Below are 8644 nucleotides of genomic sequence, written 5' to 3'. Positions count from 1 at the left end.
ATTTTCTTGCTGTGGCTACAGCAGCTCCTAACTGTAATCAATATATTTAGCCATGCCTCCAAAGGTGCAAGATTTTCTGTTCTTTGGATTTGTATTTTAAATATTAGCAGGATTCCTATACATTAGTTTGCCACAGTAGTGTTCAGATGACAGTTGAGAGCCTACTGTGCACCAGGCACTAATTTGGGTGAGTGTGCCTGACCTCATGAAATTCTGATTTCCTGGAGGAAAGAAATTTGAGATAAACATAGGTAAAGACATGGTGATTTTGGGGAGGGTTGAGAGAAAAACATAGGTGGTGGCAGGATACTGTACTTGAGTGTAGTGGCAGTTCGAGCTGCTAATGAAGCCTTTATTTAAGATGGAATGAGAGCAGAAACGAAGACAGAAGTGTGTTCTAGGTGGTGCGACTACTGTGTTGGGATAAAGGGACATAATCTAGGCAACCATAAAATTGCAAACAGCCATACGACCAAAGAAGGGTGACTGAAGTGGAAGAGGAAACAGGGTGTGCTCTTATTTGCTATTCCAAAGTATCTTAAGGACTTTAAGCAATTTTTTTCTGCTAGAGTAGTATCACAAATGGTATCCATCTATAGCAGTGTGGTCTGACTTGCCTTGTGCTATGCTCTGTGGCTGCTGTGCTGAAGTCAGTGACAAGGAGGTCATCACAGTATCCCAGGGCTGTACTGACAGCCGTAGAGGGTAAAAGTAAAGTCACAGTTTGGTTATAATCCAGAGTTCTAGACAATACCATTCCCTAATGAGTCATATGAGTATATGAGAGAAGAGATAGGAGTCTAGGACACAAAATCATTTTGAAAACTGGAAGAAATGCATCATTGTCAATCAGGAAAAGTAAGACTTGTAGGTAGAAAAGATGCACTAAAGAGTATCACACTATAGAAATATACTATAAAATGCATTATTCTACAGTTTAGGGAGAAATTGAAGAGAGAACAGTGAATCTGGGAGTTATGTTCATATTTGCAAGAAAATTGACTTCCTTCAATAGATAAGAATAATTGTCCCATGACATGACAGGTGTTTGGAGATTGAGCTAGTCAGTTCTCTTTTATTATCACTAACATAGAGATAACCAAGTTTGCCCAGTTGATTATCATTTTCAAGAGTACCTCCCAATAACTTAAACATCTTTCTCTAGACTCCACCTCTTAAAGATCTCTTTCCTTTCAGAAGAATCACTCTGAATACCAAGTCTTGAATACCAAGGGCCTTTTAGAGACATGTAAACTATTTCAGAAATGTGGAGACTGAGAGAATATTCTAAAAGTCTTCCCAGGGAGAGTAGACTATTCTGCCCTGTAGAATTTGCACACTTTGTCATTTCAATGTGTCTTTATCCATGATTTACAGAATGAGGAGAACCCTGTGCAAATGATGTATAAGATATCTATCTTTAAGATGACCTATGTGGAAGAGAAATCTACCAACATTATGTAGATTCTCTATGTCAGCAATGAGATGAACATGATCATTTTTCTTCTAGATGAATACATTGAACTGGTAAAGAAAATGATCACGGGAACTTGTTAGGACTATGAGAAAGTGGCTTTTGTGTTTCTGCTGGGGCTGCTCTCCCAGGCTCCCATAATCATGTTTTTCTTATACATATTTGCATGGCTGAGGTAAAAAAGAGAGCTTGGAGCAAGCTTGACTAACACTGAGCTGCTTACTAGGCCCTCCCAGGTACCAAATTAAGTTATTGCCATACTTTCCTGGGCAGTGTAGAGCCATCCCTTTGTCTTAAGACCCTTATATGACAGTACTCTCTGAATTTTTAACTCTCTTCTGGGTGGAGAATCAAATAACATATGAGAAATTTATAGCATAGATGAGGCTAGACATAAAGTTGTGTGTTTTTCTCCCACAGTTTAAACTGGAGAACTATGGCATAAATGATGTCGTGTAGTGGTTGGCCATATCTAAAGTCTTTGAGGAGGGCAGAGCAGACTTTTTGGAATATCTTCCAAGGAAGGCTTTTCTTCCTCTAGAAGATAATATAAAAGTCCTTTGTGAATGTCAATGAGGAGGTATTAGAGTCTGTAGCACTCACTATAATTATCATAACAGGGTCATCACAATTCATCTCCTGCTACTGTGCAAACCACCCCTCCCTTTTCTTAATTCAGCATGTAAAGTCCAATGGGATTCTGTTCTGTGGCCAATTCTCCTCTCCCTAAAGAAAGGGTGCTCTTGTCATCTTTTTACTGTCTCTCAATAGTTTGCCTGTGACCTAAGTGAAGTTATTCATAAGTGCAAATCAGTTATGAAATAAAAGACTTTATGAGATCCTCACCTACAGAACTGAATGTTTGTCTGCCTCACAGGAGAGCTTTTCTCTTGGATCTGGATTTGCACTTCTACGAAATTGTGGTGTTGCTGGCTGTAGAGCTCATCCCTGCTACAGGATCCTGTAGTTGCCAACACAGGGAGCCATGTGTACTTCGATCTCTTTCCTTGGTCACATCTGGATCTCATCTCGATTTAAATGAGAAAGGCTAATTAGTTAAAGAACTGAGGAGTGGGCAGTGGGGACATGCCTCAGATACTCTGTGTAAAACCAAGGTAAGCAGAGACTCAGCCCAGTATGAAAAGTTTTTATTTTATACACATCTCTTATTTTCTTGTGTGTCATTTGTTAGGATACACAAGCCTCTTTACATCACTTTTCTCCCAGGAGTTGGAAACATGAGGTCATTCACAGGAATAACACTGACTATGGCTGCAAGAATAAATACTAGGTGACTTTCTATTTAATGGCTAGAATTACAAATGAAAACATTACAAGCTCCTGCAGACATATTGGTCACTTGCTTAAAATACAATAGAATCATTTAGTTGGAAAGGAAGAAATTGAAGGATCTGGGTCTGTGTGATAGAGTCATGTGAGAATATTAAGGGATAGCAGGAAGGACTTTCCATGACTTATGAGCAGTTCTGCAGCAACCAGGATCCCTTCTGACTTCACTGATGCTGCTGTGTTGACAGTATAGTTGGGCAACTTTAAGATACGTGGAGTTAAGTATTTGATGTGAAAAAAGGCTGAGAAATGTTTGCTGCTTTGATGTTTCTTGTTTGACAGTGTTCTGTTGCTATAGCAAAAATGTCTTCCACTGGCAAAACAGCATGGTGGTGTAGGCATGTGGTTCTAGCACTTAGGGAGTAGAGGTGCAATGATCAGTTATCAGAGCCTGCTGGAGTTACTAGAATTTAATAACACAAATTAATAATACCAGTAGACATATTCAGCATATTCCATACAAACATGTAAGAATACACATTTTCAGCAGCCCAAGGGAAATTCTCCAAATTATACCACACACTATTGTATAGTATCAAAAATTTATGAAAATTGAAATGACATCTACCTGAGCATAGGGGAATAAAGCTGTTTATCAAAAGAAACTATTGAAAGCACACATAGTCGTGGAACACAAACTGCACACCCAAATAACAGTTGAGTCAAGGAAAAAAATCAATAAGGAAATTAATGATTCTTAGATTTGAATGAAAACGAAGACAAAACCTACCCAAATCTGAGGGACACAAGAAAGTCCTATGTGGAATAAGTTCATTACAGCACTAAATATCTACATCAAAATTTTAAGAGATGCCAAATTAATAGCAATGTATCTAATATCCTTGGAACAATAAGAACAAAGACCATCTTAAAAGAGAAGAAATACGCTGACCGGAACAGCTGAAGACAAGTAGACAGGAAAGACTACATGCCTGAAAGGAGAACACTCTGTTCCCATAACTGGCTGAAAGAAAACAGGTCTACACCACTCCTGACACACAGGCCTATAGGACAGTCTAGCCAATATCAGAAATAGCAGAACAAGGTAACACCAGAGACAACCTGATGGTGAGAGGCAAGTGCAGGAACCCAAGCCACAGAAACCAAGACTACATGGCATCATCGGAGCCCAATTTTCCCACGAAAGCAAACACTGAATATCAAAACACACCAAAAAAGCAAGATCTAGGTTTAAAATCACACTTGATCATGATGATGGAGGACTTTAAGAAAGACAAAAGGAACTCCCTTAGAGAAACACAGGAAAACATAAATAAACAAGTAGAAGCCTATAGAGGGGAATCACAAAAATCCCTGAAAGAATTACAGGAAAACACAAACAGGTGAAGGAATTAAAAATTGAAATAGAAGCAATAAAGAAAGCACAAAGGGAGACAACCCTGGATGTAGAAAACCAAAGGAAGAGACAAGGAGCTATAGATACAAGCATCACCAACAGAATACAAGAGATAAAAGAGAGAATCTCAGGAGCAGAAGATTCCATAGAAATCATTGAAACAATGGTCAAAGATAATGGAAAATGGAAAAAGCTACTGGTCCAAAACATACAGGAAATCCAGGACTCAATGAGAAGACCAAACCTAAGGATAATAGGTATAGGAGAGAGTGAAAACTCCCATCTCAAAGGACCAGTAAATATCTTCAACAAAATCATGGAAGAAAACTTCCCTAACCTAAAGAAAAAGAAGCCCATAAACATACAGGAAGCCTACAGAACTCCAAGTAGATTGGACCAGAAAAGAAACTCCTCCCATCACATAATAGTCAAAACACCAAATGCACATAACAAAAAAGAATATTAAAAGCAGTAAGGGAAATAGGTCAAGTAACATATAAAGGCAGACCTATCAGAATCACACCAGACTTCTCACCAGAGACTATGAAAGCCAGAAGATCCTGGACAGATGTCATGAAGACCGTAAGAGAACAAAAATGCCAGCCCAAGTTACTGTATCCAGCAAAACTCTCATTTAAAATAGATGGAGAAACCAAGATAATCCATGAGAAAACCAAATTTACACAATATCTTTCTACAAATCCAACCCTACAAAGGATAATAAATGGTAACGCCCAAAATAAGGAGGCAAGCTACACCCTAGAAAAAGCAGGAAACTAATCTTCTTGGCAACAAAACAAAGGGAAGAAAAGCACACAAACATAATCTCACATCCAAATACTAATATAACAGGAAGCAATAATGACTATTCCTTAATTAATCTCAACATCAATGGAATCAACTCCCCAATAAAAAGACATAGATTAACAAACTGGATATGAAATGAGGACCCTGCATTCTGCTACCTACAGGAAACACGCTTCAGAGATAAAGACAGACACTACCTCAGAGTGAAAGACTGGAAAACAACTTTCCAAGCAAATGGTCCGAAAAAGCAAGCTGGAGTAGCCATTCAAATATCGAATAAAATTGATTTTCAACCAAAGTCATCAAAAAAGATAAGGAAGGACACTTCATATTCATTGAAGGAAAAGTCCAACAAGATGAACATTCAATCCTAAATATCTATCCTCCAAATACAAGGGCACCTACATATGTAAAAGAAACCTTACTAAAGCTCAAAGCACGCATTGCACCTCACACAGTAATAGTAGGAGATTTCAACACCCCACTCTCATCAATGGACAGATCATGGAAACAGAAATTAAACAGAGACATAGACAGACTAGGAGAAGTCATGAACCAAATTGACTTAACAGATATTTATAGAACATTCCATCCTAAAACAGAAGGATATACCTTCTTCTCACCACCTCATGGTCCTTTCTCCAAAACTGATGATATAATTGGAAATAAAACAGGCCTCAATAGATAGAGATAGATAGAAACAATCCCATGCATCCTATCAGACCACCATGGGCTAAAGCTGGTATTCAATAAAAATAAGGAAAGAAAGCTCACATATACATGGAAATTGAACAATGCTCTACTAAATGATAACCGGGTCAAGGAAGAAATAAAGAAATTAAAGACTTCTTGGAATTTAATGAAAATAAAGGTACAACATACTCAAAGTTATGGGACACAATGAAAGCTGTGCTAAGAGGAAAACTCACAGCTCTGAGTACCTGAAGAAAGAAACAGGAGACAGCATGTATCAGCAGCTTGACAGCACACTTAAAAGCTCTAGAACAAAGAAGCAAATACACCCAGGAGGAGTAGAAGGCAGGAAATAATCAAACTCAGAGCTGAAATCAACCAAGTAGAAACAAAAAGGACCATACAAAGAATCAACAGAACCAAAAGTTGGTTCCTTGAGAAAGTCTACATGATAGATAAACCCTTAGCCAGACTAACGAGAGGACACAGAGAGTGTGTCCAAATTAACAAAATCAGAAATGAAAAGGGAGACATAACTACAGAATCAGAGGAAATTCAAAAAATCATCAGATCCTACTACAAAAGCCTATTTTCAACAAAACTTGAAAATCTGCAGGAAATGGACAATTTCCGAGACAGATACCAGGTATCAAAGTTAACTCAGGAACAGATAAACCATTTAAACAACCCCATAACTCCTAAATAAATAGAAGAAGTCATTAAAGGTCTCCCAACCAAAAAGAGCCCACGTCTAGATGGGTTCAGTGCAGAATTCTATCAGACCTTCATAGAAGACCTCATATCAATACTATCCAAACTATTCCACAAAATTGAAGCACATGGAGCATTACCGAATTCTTTCTATGGAGCCTCAATTACTCTTATACCCAAACCACACAAAGACCCAAAAAAGAGAGAGAACTTCAGACCAATTTCCCTCATGAATATCGACGCAAAAATACTTAATAAAATTCTGGCAAACCAAATCCAAGAACACATCAAAACAATCATCCACCATGATCAAGTAGGCTTCATCTCAGGCTTCCAGGGATGGTGTAATATATGGAAAACCACCAACATAATCCATTATATAAACAAACTGAAAGAACAAAACCACATGATCATTTCATTAGATGCTGAGAAAGCATTTGACAAAACTCAGCACCCCTTCGTGATAAAAGTCCTAGAAACTATAGGAATTCAAGGCCCATACCTAAACATAGTAAAAGCCATATACAGCAAACCATTAGCTAACATTAAACTAAATGGTGAGAAACTTGAAGCAATCAAACTAAAATCAGGGACTAGACATGGCTGCCCACTCTCTCCCTACTTATTCAATATAGTTCTTGAAGTTCTAGCCAGAGCAATCAGACAACAAAAGGAATTCAAAGGGATACAGATTGGAAAAATGTCAAAATATCACTATTTGCAGATATATATGATAGTATATTTCAGTGGTACCAAAAGTTCCACCAGAGAACTACTAAACCTGATAAAGACCTTCAGCAAAGTGACTAGGTATAAAATTAACTCAAATAAATCAGTAGCCTTCTTCTACACAAAAGAGAAACAACCCTAGAAAGAAATTAGGGAAATGACACCGTTCATAATAGTCCCAAATAATATAAAATACCTTGGTGTGACTTTAACTGAGCAAGTGAAAGATCTCTATAATAAGAACTTCAAGCCTCTGAAGAAAGAAACTAAAGAAGATCTCAGAAGATGGAAAGATGTCCCAATCCTCATAGAGAGGCAGGATTAATATAGTAAAAATGGTCATTTTACCAAAAGCGATCTACAGATTCAATGTAATCCCCATCAAAATACCAATCCAATTTTTCAGATAGTTAGACAGCATAATTTGCAAATTCATCTGGAATAACAAAATACCCAGGATAGCTAAAACTATTCTCAACAATAAAAGAACTTCTGGGGGGAAATCACTATCCCTGAACTCAAGCAGGATTACAGAGCAATAGTGCTAAAATCTGCATGGGATTGGTACAGAGACAGACTGATAGTCCACTGGAATAGAATTGAAGACCCAGAAATGAACCCACACACTTATGGGCACTTGATTTTTGACAAAGGAGCCAAAACCATTCACTGGAAAAAAATAGCCTTTTCAGCAGATGGTGCTGGTTTAACTGGAGGTCAGCATGTAGAAGAATGCAGATCGATCCATCCTTATCACCCTGTACAAAGCTTAAGTCCAAGTGGATCAAGGACCTCCACATCAAACCAGATACACTCAAACTAATAGAAGAAAAACTAGGGCAGCATCTCGAACACATGGGCACTGGAAAATATTATGTTCTAATATTATGTTCCAATGGCTTATGCTCTAAGATCAAGAATCGACAAATGGGAATCTCATAAAACTGCAAAGCTTCTGGAAGGCAAAGGACACTGTGGTTAGGACAAAACGGCAACCAACAGATTGGGAAAAGATCTTTACCAATCCTACAACAGATAGAGGCCTTATATCCAAAATATACAAAGAACTCAAGAAGTTAGACCGCAGGGAGACAAATAACCCTATTAAAAAATGGGTTTCAGAGCTAAACAAAGAATTCACAGCTGAGGAATGCTGAATGGCTGAGAAACACCTAAAGAAATGTTCAACATCTTTATTCATAAGGGAAATGCAAGTCAAAACAACCCTGAGATGTCACTTCATACCAGTGAGAATGTCTAAGATCAAAAACTCAGATGATAGCAAATGCTGGCGAGGATGTGGAGAAAGAACACTCCTCCATTGTTGGTGGGATTGAAGACTGGTACAACCATTCTGGAATCAGTCTGGAGGTTCCTCAGAAAATTGGACATTGAATTACCTGAGGACCCAGCTATGCCTCTCTTGGGCATGTACCCAAAAGATGCCCCAACATGTAACAAAGACACATGCTCCACTATATTCACAGCAGCCTTATTTATAATAGCCAGAAGCTGGAAAGAAC

Source organism: Rattus norvegicus, chromosome 17 (assembly GCF_021556685.1).
Source record: "Rattus norvegicus strain SHRSP/BbbUtx chromosome 17, alternate assembly SHRSP_T2T, whole genome shotgun sequence".
NCBI classification, from domain to species: domain Eukaryota; kingdom Metazoa; phylum Chordata; class Mammalia; order Rodentia; family Muridae; genus Rattus; species Rattus norvegicus.
The sequence above is the reverse complement of the archived record's forward strand: the minus strand, read 5'-3'. Positions refer to the sequence as shown.